This window comes from Triturus cristatus, chromosome 8, assembly GCF_964204655.1.
Source record: "Triturus cristatus chromosome 8, aTriCri1.1, whole genome shotgun sequence".
In the NCBI taxonomy this organism is placed as follows: domain Eukaryota; kingdom Metazoa; phylum Chordata; class Amphibia; order Caudata; family Salamandridae; genus Triturus; species Triturus cristatus.
The window spans coordinates 1,199,845,006-1,199,859,520 of NC_140591.1; the positions used below are offsets into that span (position 1 = coordinate 1,199,845,006).

General features: G+C 41.2%; 1 protein-coding gene across 2 annotated transcripts in view; it reads right to left on the reverse strand.

Moving 5' to 3' along the window:
* The window catches only part of VWA3B (von Willebrand factor A domain containing 3B), a 983,684-nt gene that overhangs the window by 740,974 nt on the left and 228,195 nt on the right, over nucleotides 1-14,515 (reverse strand). The window lies entirely within an intron of this gene.

Consider the following 14,515-nt stretch of genomic DNA (forward strand, 5'->3'; position numbering starts at 1 on the left):
GAATTTATACAAGTGCTCCATGAACTGTGGTATACTACATGATGATGGATGAATCAACCAAAAATTGATGCAAATAAATCCCTGGGTGTTGTATTTTCGGGTTTTCAAGTTTCAGGTTTATTTATTTGTTTGATTTCTGATAACAGGGGCAATACAAACATATAAAAAAGCCTAGAAAATTACAATGAAATGATTTTTATTAAAAAGAACCCTTTTCATCATTTCTCAAATGCAGCAAAAAAAATTCACAGCTTAAAACATAAGTGAATAGCTTTACCTTTCATTATATATTATACAAGTTGCTCGACCAACGAAAAATAACAAAACATGTATTAAACTTTGAGCAGCAGTTTGACATAAAGGACACTTTAGATCCTGATTACACTCTTTTTTACAGGGCACCCATATGTAGGGCCAGACTGGGAACTCAAAGCTGTCCAGGCAATTTTCTTGGACCAGCCCCTGGGGAAACACTGCCTGGCCCCTGGAGGCTGGAAACGTTTGCTTTCTGCTTTTGTTACTGGGGCCAATACTGCAGCATAGGTGCAAAACCCGTCCCGGTAAAGAAAAACTGCCCCCCACCGCTGCAAAATCCGCCCCCACCCTTCCATCCTCCTGGGAAAATGCCTGATGCCCAGTACAGCCAGTACAACCCTGTCCAATCGGTAATTGATTTATCCTTAATTTCATCATCCGCCTGGCTAGATAGCCATCATATATTGTTTAGGCAACATCGGCTGTTCTACATTGGCTACGTTAACTGTATGTCGGTATTCAGAACTACTTTGACAAGTACTTGGCCTGATTTTGTTAAACCCGTATTTCTTCCCTCCCAGAGGCATTGGGCCCTCTTTTAAATTTAGCATCGGAGAGGCAGGGATTGACCTCAGATTTAAATACCAGCTACTTTTAAAATTCACTCCCCTAGATTTGTTTTCACCGTAGAGCAAATGGTACCCTCTCCTGCTGTACTAATATGTTGTATGTTAAGGGTATAATATTTAAAAGTATTACACATAATGCCTAGCTCTAGCCTCAATACAATTTAGGCGGTATTTTGTGCCACTGTTAGACAATATTTCCTGATATACACTGTAGAACTTCAGACCCATAAAGTAAAAGCTCACAATGTTTAGTTCAATTTTTTCCCTTACCACATGGATTGTTTTATGACCCATACTAGCATTCACTTTGTCCTAGGTGCCTGTAAACCTTCTGGATAATGCAATCAACAAGATTAGTAAATTATAAGTTATAAGCAAAAATCACTCCTGAATAACAATCTCTAGTTATTATATCCAGTGGACGGTCAACTAATGTCCATGAAACATTGTGTTTTGATTGCCTCCATCTGAATACCATAACCTTTGTTTTACCTTCAGTGCTCTTTAAATAATTACACTTACAATATTTGCCAAACCTATTTAAATAATGTTGGTTATCAATAGGGTGTCAAATCAAAAGGTACTGTGTCTGCAAAAAATAGACATTAGATACTCTCTTGGCGCACCTTTGCCTGGAAACATTGTGCTTATTATAGGGATTTTGGATCACCAGAAATGTAAATGTCTAAAAATAAAGGTGCTAAGATGCAACCTTGTCTAAGCTTGTTTGGTGTCAGCATTTTTGTGTCAGTGCACCTTTCTTCCCCAGCTAAATCCTAGTTCATGAGTCCTCATTGAGTTCAATTAATAATCGTAGGCAATTTACCTGCTGTTTTTACCCTTTTTTTTTTTTACAAACTCTTTAAGATATATGATGCTAAACTTTTACTTCAAAAGTCTACCTGGGCAATTATCCTGTAGTTTTTTGGAAGAGTGCAATCCCTTTTTTATATATCAGTATTTGTATGCCCCCACTCCAGGAATCAGGGATGAGATTATATTTCACAACTGCATCAGTCAAAGATTGTTTATAGTGATTTCCAAGGTTTTGGATGGAGCATCATTATATTAGCTGAACTACTGTCTAGTCCTTGAGCCCTTGCAGAGTTGATGGATTGTATTTGATCCTCAAATTTTTTTTCAGATGGCTGAAGAAGTGTAGCCTGTGAAAGGTCTACTTCTACCACACTTTTCTTAGTCATAACACTTTTTACCAAACTTTCATCTCATAATTAGATTTCTTGCTATATGTTACAATTTAATGTATACACATTTGTTATATAGTTCACAATTTTGCCCAGTCTCGCTAAGCCACTGGTAGGGCTAGAAACCTTTTCCTATTATGTAGGAAATTCTTAGTCAGTCCCCAAATGTTTATAACCTTTTGTTCTTTAGTGAAGCTATCAAATCTTCCCAGAATATTTCAATGCCTCTTATTTACTTTCTCTGATTATTTTCTGATGTTTTCATATACATCCGTTAATAGAAGAATATCTCTCCTTTTTATCTAATTTAAATTTATTTAAATATATTTTGGCTTTCTGTTTTACACTTGCATCTCCCATTATCACATACTAAATCAGGGAAGTAGAGCCACCATTACTAAATGTATTATGTGCTGATTGGCAACTTGCGAATCTTCTATTAATTACTGACAAATTATATCCTTGGAGGACGATATCTAATTATTTGCATCTTTTATTTGGTTTCATTTTATACAAATCTGAACAAGTATCCCCATACTTTCCTCAATGATGTTGTAAAATGGTTCATCAATGTTCACATGGTGCAACATTGCTTTAAAATCCCCAAATAGTATGATATATTAGATATTCCTGCAAGTAATTACACTAAACATTTCAAATAATCACCAAATTATATTCCCAGCGGGGTGTATATGTTCACCATAGCTAAGCTAGCAAGATTCAAGTGAGTTACCTGATCAACTGCCATGCTAAACGGATAAAATATCATCATAAGAAATCTACTTTTATTAAGACATATTTTTTCTGTTTCACTATTGAGGGAAGTAGAAATCGGATTCACAATCCCCATCCCAGAGAGACGGCCTTATTTTCCTTTTAATGGTTTCATTTCGTATGATTTATAGTCATTAAACTCAGTTGATGTCATTTCCAGTGTTACCTGAAGGGCTATCTATTGTTGCTATTCTATTACTAGCTAATTCCTACTCTAAACTCCTCCATTGCCTGTGCACACCTGCAATATTCCATGTCATTTATTCAACAATTCTTCATTAAAAACCATACAGCCTCTGTGCTGGCATTTCTTAAATTATTGCTGCTGCTATTCAATTCCAATCCCAATTACTGCCAACTTTCATTTGCCATTTCTTTAACGAAGACTACATTATCCTTACCTAACTTGTTTTTGTAATGTGATCTTATGGACAAGATTTATTTCCAAAACGTCTTATCCCAAAATCTCTGTCATGCTCCAGATATCTTTCAGGCTTTTTATGTAGTATAGATACATTGATTTTCTGTACTTTTCTCCATCACCCATTCACCACTATCAAATCAGTCCCAAATTTCCTGATTCTACTTATTTTAGGATTTACTTTACTTTACCACTACAGTTAAATGTGCTCTTGCCTTGTTCTACTTTTTATTTCCTTCTGCATTATTTTAAAGCTTAGTACTCATATATTATTTAATGTTATACAAAGGACTGAAAATAGTAGGTTAATGATTTTTTTTTCTATCCATGCAATCCATTTCTTCATCTGTTGCAAAAACGTGTTTAATTTTTGAATTCCTTGAACTAGATCTATGAATCTATTTTGCGGATATGGATTTTCCTAGACAATAAGGGAATCTGCTTTACGCTCTGTTGGCCACCCCCAAACATTTTGTCTTCAACCCTCGTGCTTTCGGAATTTTGTTTTATTGGCTTTAGGACGCTCTGTACTTTACCACTGTTAACTAGTGGTAAAGTGCTTGTTCTCTGTCCTTTAAACATGGTAAAATTGGCTTTAACCTAATTGGCACAATTAATTTCCTTGTAAGTCCCTAGTAAAGTGGTACTACTTGTACCCAGGGACTGTGAATTAATAGGTATTAGTAGGCCTGCAGCACTTATTGAGCCACGCATTTAGGTAGCCCTTTAAAACATGTTTTCGACCTGCCATTGCAGCTTGTGTGCAGTTTTAAACTGCCAATTAGACTTGGCAAAATAAACCTTTTGGTAGCCCTAAACCTATCTTTTTAATATGTACACATCACCCACAGGGTAGGCCCTAAACAGCCCACATGGCAGGGTGCACTGTATTTAAAATGTTGGACATGTACTTTTATGTTTTACATGTCTTAGTAGTAAAAAAACTCCCCAAAAATGTTTTTCACTACTGTGAGGTTTACCTCTTTCACAGAATAACATTGGTTTACCTTATTACATTTAATACGGATTTGATTGGGAAGAGGTAGAAATGACATGTTTGAACTCAAATGAATTATAATTTAAAACCTTCTTTAATGGAAAAGTCAGATTTTAGATAACAATTTTGAAAATACCACTTTCAGAAAGTTGGCATTTTCCTGCCCTAAATATTCTGAGGCCTTCTGAGAGTTTCCAGCTGCCTGGGTCTGTTAATTGCTTCCTCATCAGAAATGCATATTGAGCACAGACATTGAACCATAGGACCTAGGTGTAGCTGGGAGAGGGCCATCCTGCCAGGATGGGAGGGTCAGATCTATTTCCTGCTTCACTTACATTTCAAAAGCTGACTCCAGTGCACTCACAAAGAACCTGACACTAGCCTTTTGTCACCCCAGATCCTTTGGAGCAGGGAAGAAGGAGATTCCAGAACCAACTGTGAGGTACAACTCTTGAAGTTTCTTCCACTTCAAAACTGGCACCAGGTATAAAAATAGGGCCCTCAACACCCACTCTTCAGTTCACTCATAGATCTGTGGAGGCCCCTCAGAAGACTGCCTTGCACTTCAGAGCACTACCCTGCTGCTGGAGGCCTGCTTTGTACTTCAAAGGACTGCCCTGCTGCTACCAGTGCACTGCCCTGCTGCTTGAAGCCTGCCTTGTTCCCTCAGAGAACTGCCCTGCTGGTTGAGGACAGCTCTCCTGCTTGATCCCAGGACTATCATAGTGATTCAAAGGGCTAGTTGGTTGGCCTCCTGTCTGAGTTACAGGGATATAAAAAGCGTAAACAACTTGAACCCTGCACCTGGACCCTGCCTCAAGTGAGTCCTACTCTCCAGGAAGTGCCCACCTAGTCCTAGACTGTTGGTGGTGGTACTAAAGATACCCAAAGAGCTAAAATCCAAACCTTAATACTTGGAAAAACAAAAGTGCTCTGAGAACCGATAAGAGGCAGGGACCTACATGGTCGCCACTCCTCTCAAGGTGCATCGGCCTGACTTTGTGCCACCTCCTGCCACGTTCTTCTCCGCAGCAGCAAATGTTGTCCAGTGGCTCCTCTTCAGAAGGGTGTTCAGCCTCCTGGGGATTTTCGACTTCCAAAAAGGAAACTAAATCCGAACATAGAAATCTTCACCCCAACTTCATCCGGTGGCTCCCCAATGACGACATCTCCTCCTCAGACACCGCTGGATGCCTTGCCCTATTGAAATTTTCTTCTCAGGCGTTTTTCTTCAAAATTTCTTCTAAGTTTGAAGATATGCCGAAATGTGGCCGAATCCACCTTGTGCATCCGAATAGCACTCCATCGCAGTCTGCCATATTTTCAACCGGGGCAAAGTCAAAGTTTGGACCGACTGCGATGGAGCACCGGCAGGCTACAGGACACCCACAAGCCTAGGTAAACAAAGCACCTTTCCTGGTTGCAACAGCATGATGCATTGATGTTGAGGCCCGCAGGTGCAAGATCCGTAAATCTTCTCCATGCAGTGAAGGTGATACGTCAGTTCTGAAGACGGGTGCCGGGGTCAAGAGGCGTCAAGTGCTGTGCCAGATACTGTCACACAGTTACAAGTCCAGTAGTGTCTGATTTGATGGGGTCAGAGACCCAGTACTTATACCCAAAAGTGACTTTGATGTGGGGGTGACTTCAAAGCAGCTCTCTGAAGTGCACAAGTATCCCTTTCAACCCAGTCCTGTCTGCCAGGCTACCTGTGGGAGGGAATCAGTCCTTTATGTGGGGCCACTGCATAGTCAAGTGAAGTGTAAGCCCCTCTCTTCCATCCTTCCATAATGCCCTGGCATTTCTGAAACAGTAATGTGGAATCCAACTTCACCAGTAAGGCGGGTTTTATCATTACTATTACAAAGATATGAAACATGAAAAAGCTACTCCTCTCTGATCAAGAATTACAACTTTAAAGTGTATTAAGGAATTCCTAAAGCTAGCATATGAGAGGGGTAGTCCTCATAGTGAAAAACGATATGGGGGTTTGTCACTACCAGAACATGTAAAGATTAAACACACATGCCCTTCCATTTACTTACATAGTACCCTGCCCTTAGGGTTACTTAGGGCCTACCTTAAGGGTGACATATGTAATAAAAGGGGGATTTGAGGCTTGGCAAGTAGTTGTAAATGCCAAGTCGAAGTGGCAGTAAACTGCACACACAGAAACTGCAATGGCAAGCCTGAGATAGGTTTAAAAGGCTACTTATGTGGGTGGCACAATCAGTGCTGCAGGCCCACTAGTAGCATTTGACTTACAGGCTACAGACATATGTTATACCACTTTACAAGGAACTTACTAGTAAATCAAATATACCAATGAGGTATACACCAGTGCCACCATGTTTAGGGAGGAAGCACATGCACTTTAGCACTGGTTAGCAGTGGTAAAGTGCTCAGAGTCCTATAGGCCAATAACAAGAATCAGCAAAACAGAAGGTAAAAGACAAAACGTCTGGAGGAAGACCTTCCTAAGGATGACAGGTCTAACAGTTAGCCACATAACCTGCTGGAACGTTCCAAGTTCTCATTATCTATGATTACTCATGCCCAGGTTTGTGTGCTCTGATCTATTTATGGTCTCACTCTAGTTGTTGTTGCCTTCCAGTCTAAAAGTATATCTACTTTCTCAATTCACTTCCATAGTTGTTGATCCTACAATTCTAGGCTCATTCTTCATCTGAAGCTGCTTCACTTGTTTTCAGTAGGTTAAATCCAGTTACATTATGGTGTAATAGCTGTTTTGTACTCTCATCCAGAGAGGGTCTGTGATTTTCAATAATATTGAATTTCTGTTTTTGAATACCTTTCCTTAATATTCTTCTTAGTCGTTTTTTCACTTGCTTAGTTTAACCCCTATTCTGCATTTTATTGGTAGACTTAGAGAAAATAGGAACAAGAGCTGACAAATCTAGACCGACTCCGTCAGGAGCTCCTGACAAAGACAGTCAGGCCTTTAGGGAATGGATCAACACACTCATAAAGGGCCAGGAGTCCATCCCTCCCTGTTTGAGGAGCAGGAGAAAACAGAGACCCACCGCCCCGTGGTTCTCTCCCACCCTAAAAGAGGAACAAAAGAAGGTTAGGGCACTCGAACGGAAGTGGTGACTTAACTATACAGACCTTGACCAAGACATGTATAAAATCGCCCGTCGCCAATACCATGGTTCGATTAAAACAGCCAAAAGGGAATACTATACGGAAGCCATTAATAAAAGCAATAACAAACAAAAAGAAATCTTCAACATTGTAAACACATTTACTAACCCTAAAACCATGCAGAAAGACATCCCCCCCTCACAGACCCTCTGCAACACCATTGCAGACTTCTTTGAGGGTAAAATCTTAACACTGACCAAAGACTTCCCGCAACCTCATAACAATGAGGAGAGCAAGGCAATTAATTCCAGATTAAAAACTCATACCATGACCTCTTTTCAACCTGTAAGCCAAGAAGAAACTCAGACAGAAATCCTCAAAATTAAATCAGGATCCCCCTTTGACCCCTGCCCCCCGTTGGTGCTCCATTCACTAATAGAGATTGCCAACCCACTCATTAATAGCATCATAAATTCCTCACTCAACCATGGTCTGGTCCCCGAAGAATGGAAACTCGCTGCAGTCAAACCCTTGCAAAAAAAAACACTACCGGACCCTACTACCCTCACAAACCTTCGTCCCATTTCCCTACTTCCAGCTTTCTGCAAACTTACTGAGAAAGCTGTTAATAAACAACTCACTGCTTTCTTGGAAACCAACAACATCTGGCATCCCAACCAAGAGGGTTTCAGATCCCAACATTCTACAGAATCAGCCCTAATCTTCTCCTCTGAAACCCTCCGTGCAGCACTAGATCAGGGAAAGAAAGCAGTCCTGGTTCTGTTAGACCTGTCCGCGGCGTTTGACACGGTGTCCCATACCATTCTGTTGGACCGTCTAGCCGCGGCAGGAATTGTCGGAACCGCACTGAGCTGGATAAAAAGCTTCCTTGCAAATAGGAGACAAGTGGTGGTTTTAGGACACTACAGGTCAGAAGAAAAGTTAGTAGGCTCCAGAGTCCCTCAAGGCTCCTGCTTGAGCCCCACACTTTTCAATATACATATGGCCCCACTAATCACCCTCATCTCATCTTTTGGTATAAATACCAATGCATACGCAGATGACACACAGCTCATTCTGGTGCTGGAGAATGACACCTGTGAAGCCGAAAAAAAGCTCCAAAACTGCCTTACTGCCACTTTCAGATGGATGAACCTAAATCATCTCAAGTGCAATACTGGGAAAACTGAAATTCTACCTTTGGGCAAAGGAAATACCTTCAACCCCTCATCGTGGTGGCCTGAGGACACCATTGCCCCCCCAAGTACTGCCTCCTCAGTCCGTAACCTAGGGATCAAATTTGACCCCTCCCTGAGCTTCAAACAGCAAGCCACAGCCGTAGCAGGGACCTGCTTCGGAATTATTAAAGGGCTCAGGAAATTTTACGACCTAATTCCCATCTCCGCAAGGAAAACAGTCGCAGTAGCCCTCATCACCTCCCGCATCGACTACTGTAATAGTCTATACGCAGGGACCAACAGAGAAGTCTGCCACAAATTACAAATGGTACAGCATGCTGCAGCCAGACTAGTGCTAGGATGGAAAAAGAGAACCTCAGCTACAGCAGCAATGAGCTTCCTACACTGGCTGCCCATCTACAAAAGGGTGCTCTTTAAAATTCTACTGATCACTTTCAGGGCTTTCAATGGAAAGGGAACCAACTACATACTGAAAATGTTCAAGCACTACAGCCCCACGCGATGCCTCAGGTCTCAAGGGGCCAATCTTCTCACCATTCCCAAATTCAGTCTCAAGACCAAAGGAGGAAAATCCCTGGCGGTACTAGGCTCCAAGGCCTGGAACCTTCTTCCCTCTCATCTCCGTCAAATCCCTACAGAAGCAATTTTCAGAAAGGCCCTCAAAACTTGTTTTTTCCCTCTCTCCGAACAGCAATGTAAAAACCTAGTCTAGATACCTCCCCCTTCCTTCCAGATCTACTAGGATTCTTAAATCTCTTCTACAGCGCAAAGATGTTCCTTGGAGTGCAACCTGCGCTTTATAAAAACCCCATCACATCACATCACATCACATTGTTATTTTTCTTCTTATCTTTCTTACCGATAAGATATTCTGCCTCATCTTTACAAACTTTTTCACTACTTCCATTCATGATCCTCTCAAACTGTTCAATAGTAATATCAGCAAATTTGAACAAACTAGTTATTTCAGTTTGATTATTATATATAGAATTCAGTCACATGTTATATCCTTTCTCATCTTCCTTCTTGTTTGCCCTGATGGTTGGACTGAATTCGTCCACGTATAATGCTTCATTCCCTTTTTGCATTTATGTACAATTATTCTTCATGTGAGACTACTCCTGTAAAACTTAAACTTGTAAAATCTGAGTTACCATATTGCTCTTGTGGTCTGCGGTTTTGACAACTTTCACTAATAGTAATAGCACAGAAGTCTAAAATTGATCTAGTAGATAAGAGCATTAAAAATCCCATTACTAGATATATTACTGGGAGCAACTGTTCGGTAACTGGCAGATCCCGACAGATGTAGGGATAAGATCCATTAGATTATTCATTGAAGTGTCTGATAGAGATAATGCTGGTCTACGTAGCGACAGACTTTAGCCCTTTTCATGGCTCTATTTCGAATTTATTACTCAATGCACTTTGCTTTTCTTTCCACGCTGAAGGCGGGGTGATATCATTCAAGAACATCTCCATTTTAGATGATAAGACAGGTGTTTCCTTTTGCTCATTTGAAAATGAACTATTTAAGCTGGGATCCTCAAGTATGGCCCTATTGCTCACTAAATTATTAGCGAATAGGTTACTTAGGTCAGGCACACTGTTCCTTAACTGTAATGTCTAATTATACCATTTTAATTTGGCTATTGCCATTCTTTTCATGTATTTAATTGCATTTGCATGCTCAGCATTCTGCATAAGATGTGCATGATCCTCACCCAATACCAGCACATTTCTACCTGCCTTATCTTTGCACCTCTCAGCCTCATGGGGATTAATGTTCATAAGATCATGTGACTGTTGTATCTCACTGGTCTGGTCATCACTTCCATTTCTTTTAACTCCCCTGAATAGCCCCAGCTCTTGATGATTTCCTCTCAATCCCTGGTCAGAGCAGCAAGGAGTAGGCAGCAATTGGTGTTACAGGAACAAGCACAGTGAACATCCAGACTGTCAGGGGCTTCTTCACAGTGCATGAGCCCAACTGGCCGCTTCCACAGCAAACACGGAACACTTCAGTGATTTGTGCTGATTCTGTAGACTGAGACTCTACATTAAATATTCAAGATTACTTCTGGGACCACAACATTTGGAGACTTCTGTATATTTATTCAAAGTCCTGCAGGATCCACAGAGCACCTTTGTTTTTTATTAAATAGTAAAAGCCCTCCTGTTCCGGGTTTCCAATAAACATAGAAAGATTGAGTTTATATCTCAGCAGTGCTAATGGAATAGAATATATTTATTGATGACTATTGTACTTGACTGTCTCTATGAACATAGGTACTTATTTAGAGTGCATGCTAACTTCAGTCTCAAACTTCCTGGCAGAAGTTCCATTTTCGCTGCTGTTTCGTGCCTGGTTTAGCTCTTAGTGTTTGATGTAAAACTTTTAAACAACACACACAAACAGTGCTGGTGTTCATTTTGCACAATGGTCCCTCATTTTTTACTTTTTTTACTTCCTGAAATGGACTGTAAAATTAAGACCAACATTTTCATACATTTATGTAGACCTAAATCCCATCTAGATCTCTGAACGCTGATAGCGTTTGTGCTGTTTTACCATTAATACAAGGCTGTGTATGTATAAACATTCTAGCTGGGCATTTCCACCTTCAATCCTGCTCAGATGGAAAAAGCCGGGACTCAACATAGACGACTACGTCGTAGCTTAACATTAAGCTTGGGCAAGGTACTTACTTTCACCCACGATTGTTTTGGATCAGCGGTTTTCATGAGCAGGGACGGCATTTTGGGATACAACCAAGGGGAGAAAGAAGAGAGGTACTCACCTGACGAACCTTCCAAGTCCTCTTTCTATGTGAATGATGCTGCTCCAATGAGACTCCTTGATGTTGTACATTACAAACTCCCGCTAAATTTTAAAACATTGGCAGTCACACACATTACTGGCAGGAAGAAGGCAACCGCCGAAACGCGTCCCAGGCGCGAGACTGCTGCCCATCACGCTACAATTCTTGTGCTGGAAGGTGAAAAATAAAGCCTGGCTGTTTGAAGTTCCCTAGCTGTGTCAGACCTGCTTTCACATTAGGAGGCGGGATTGGTGGTAGTGTTTGTGCGGAGGTCGGCTCCGCAAATCTGACACGCCTCTCGCTTTGGAGCTCCGTGACGGCCGACAAACTTTTTGTTTGATGCTGGTAGGCATGACGCGGCGCCCCCCCAACCTGGAGTGAATTTGGAATTGGGGAGAGAGCAGCGGATCGCCGCTGAAGGGGCAAACATTCTAGCTGGGCATTTCCACCTTCAATCCTGCTCAGATGGAAAAAGCCGGGACTCAACATAGACGACTACGTCGTAGCTTAACATTAAGCTTGGGCAAGGTACTTACTTTCACCCACGATTGTTTTGGATCAGCGGTTTTCATGAGCAGGGACGGCATTTTGGGATACAACCAAGGGGAGAAAGAAGAGAGGTACTCACCTGACGAACCTTCCAAGTCCTCTTTCTATGTGAATGATGCTGCTCCAATGAGACTCCTTGATGTTGTACATTACAAACTCCCGCGAAATTTTAAAACATTGGCAGTCACACGCATTACTGGCAGGAAGAAGGCAACCGCCGAAACGCGTCCCAGGCGCGAGACTGCTGCCCATCACGCTACAATTCTTGTGCTGGAAGGTGAAAAATAAAGCCTGGCTGTTTGAAGTTCCCTAGCTGTGTCAGACTTGCTTTCTCATTAGGAGGCGGGATTGGTGGTAATATATATATACATATATATATATATATTCCCAACAAAGATGCCCATGCATTTGGACACGCACTCCTCCAGCTGGTGATTTAAACAAAATCATTTATTCAAAAGGGACAGGCATTTTCTCTCCGATTATTTCTTCCTGCTGCCTGACGCGTTTCAAAGCTTACAAGCTCTTTCTTCAGAGGCAGTTCGAATGAGCACATTTTACTCTCGCACAGTTCCCTGCATTTCATTTAGTTTAATGAGCCTCCGGTGTGCTCTTCTTGGTGAAAAAATTGCAATGCATGCCGGAACTTGTGGTTCACATTTAGAGTTAATTACATCCTCCAGTGGATTAGTGCAAATTCAAACCTTTTCCAGGATCACAAAAACACCCTCCAGTGGGCCTCAGAGTTAAAATCCTGTTCCTGCAGTACAAATAAAAATAGTAAAAAAAAAATAAAAACGTTTTTGCTCTTGGGGGATGTTTGGGGACACCCTCAACATGACTATGTGGGAGGGAGTTGTCGAAACAGCCCCGTAACATGTTTTTGGGCGTCATGTTTGATAAATAACACTCAGTGCGAGAGACAAAATGGCGGACGCCGCTTCCTGGTTTCGGCCGATTCGAATGTTTACTAAGATCTAAGAGCCAATCAGAATCGCGCTCGCGCACGCCACCGTACGCGTACGGTAAGCGTACGGTAAGCGTACCGTAAGCGGGCTCAGATATATATATTGATTTAAAGGCTATTTTCTCAGAATCTACTGAACAGATTTACACCAAACCTACAAAAGGCACTTCCTTGACCTACGGACTACCTCTCTGCCAAATTTCTAGTAATTCTGTTCAGCCGTTCGGGCTGTAGCTCGTTCTAAAGGTCCTATGGAAAAATGCATGGGAAAAACGCGTTTTGGGACCCCCCTTTTATCTCAGCCCCCGCTTGACGAATCCCCCCGAGACTTTCAGGGTGGGAGCGGAGCGTAGCGCCCCACCTATTTTGAGAAATTCGCGAGGATTCATCGACCGGCGCCAAAGTTATTCAAAATAGAATGTTGCGGATTTCCTATGGAAAAGGGGTCCTAACTATAACTACCTACTGGCGACCGCCAGTAGGTAATATATATATATATAGATATATATATATATATATATATATATATATATATACGTATATATCATGGGCCTAATCAACTGGGAAGAGTACAAATATTTAAAGAAAGAACACCCTACTATTCCAGTCATTTACTTTGTCCCGAAGGTCCATAAAGATATGCAGAGACCACCGGGGAGACCGATAATAGCGGCATGTGATGGACCTTCGGTACACATGTCCAGGTAAATTGATTTCTTCTTAAAGGAACATGTTACAAGTCTCAAATCATATGTACAAGATACTAGTGACTTTTTAAGAAAGGTCAAAAATGTACAATGGAAACAGGAATATTGGTTTATAGCTTTAGACGTCTCATCTTTATATACATGTATTCGGAATAGGGATGGTATCAGAGCTGTGAACTACTTTCTAGCAAACAGACCGATGAGAATTGATAAGCACAACAAAATGTTAATTAACATGTTATTGTTTTGCTTAGAAAACAATTTGTTCATGTTCAATAATCAAATGTACCAGCAAACCCAAGGGGTGGCTATGGGGGCCAGCTTCTCCCCTAGCTATGCCTGTTTATTTATGGGCTGGTGGAAGGAGCTGGTCCTCATGAGAAAATATGAACAAGAGTTCTCAACCAAGATTATTCTATGGCTTAGATTCATAGATGATTTGTTTTTAATATGGTGTGGCCCCAAACAAAGTGCAATTGACTTTATACAAGAACTGAACATTAATTATGTCAATTTGAAATTTACTTCCACAATCAGTAAAACAGACGTCACATTTTTAGATGTGCAGATCACAATTATAAATAATGACCTGACCACAACCTTATTTAGAAAACACACAGCAGGCAACACACTCTTGCATGCATCCAGTGCGCATCCATCTCACCTCATCAACAGTATCCCTTATGGGGAAATGTTGCGGATAAGGCGCATCTGTAGTGAAGAGGAAGATTCTAATGCCAAGCAAGTGGAATGCCGAACACGATTCCTGGCAAGAGGATACAATGCCACAACAGTAGATGCAGCCATAATTAAATCAAAAGAAAGGGCTACAGCAGACCTGCTACAATACAAAACTAAAAGCAAGGCCAACAAGCATTGGCATAG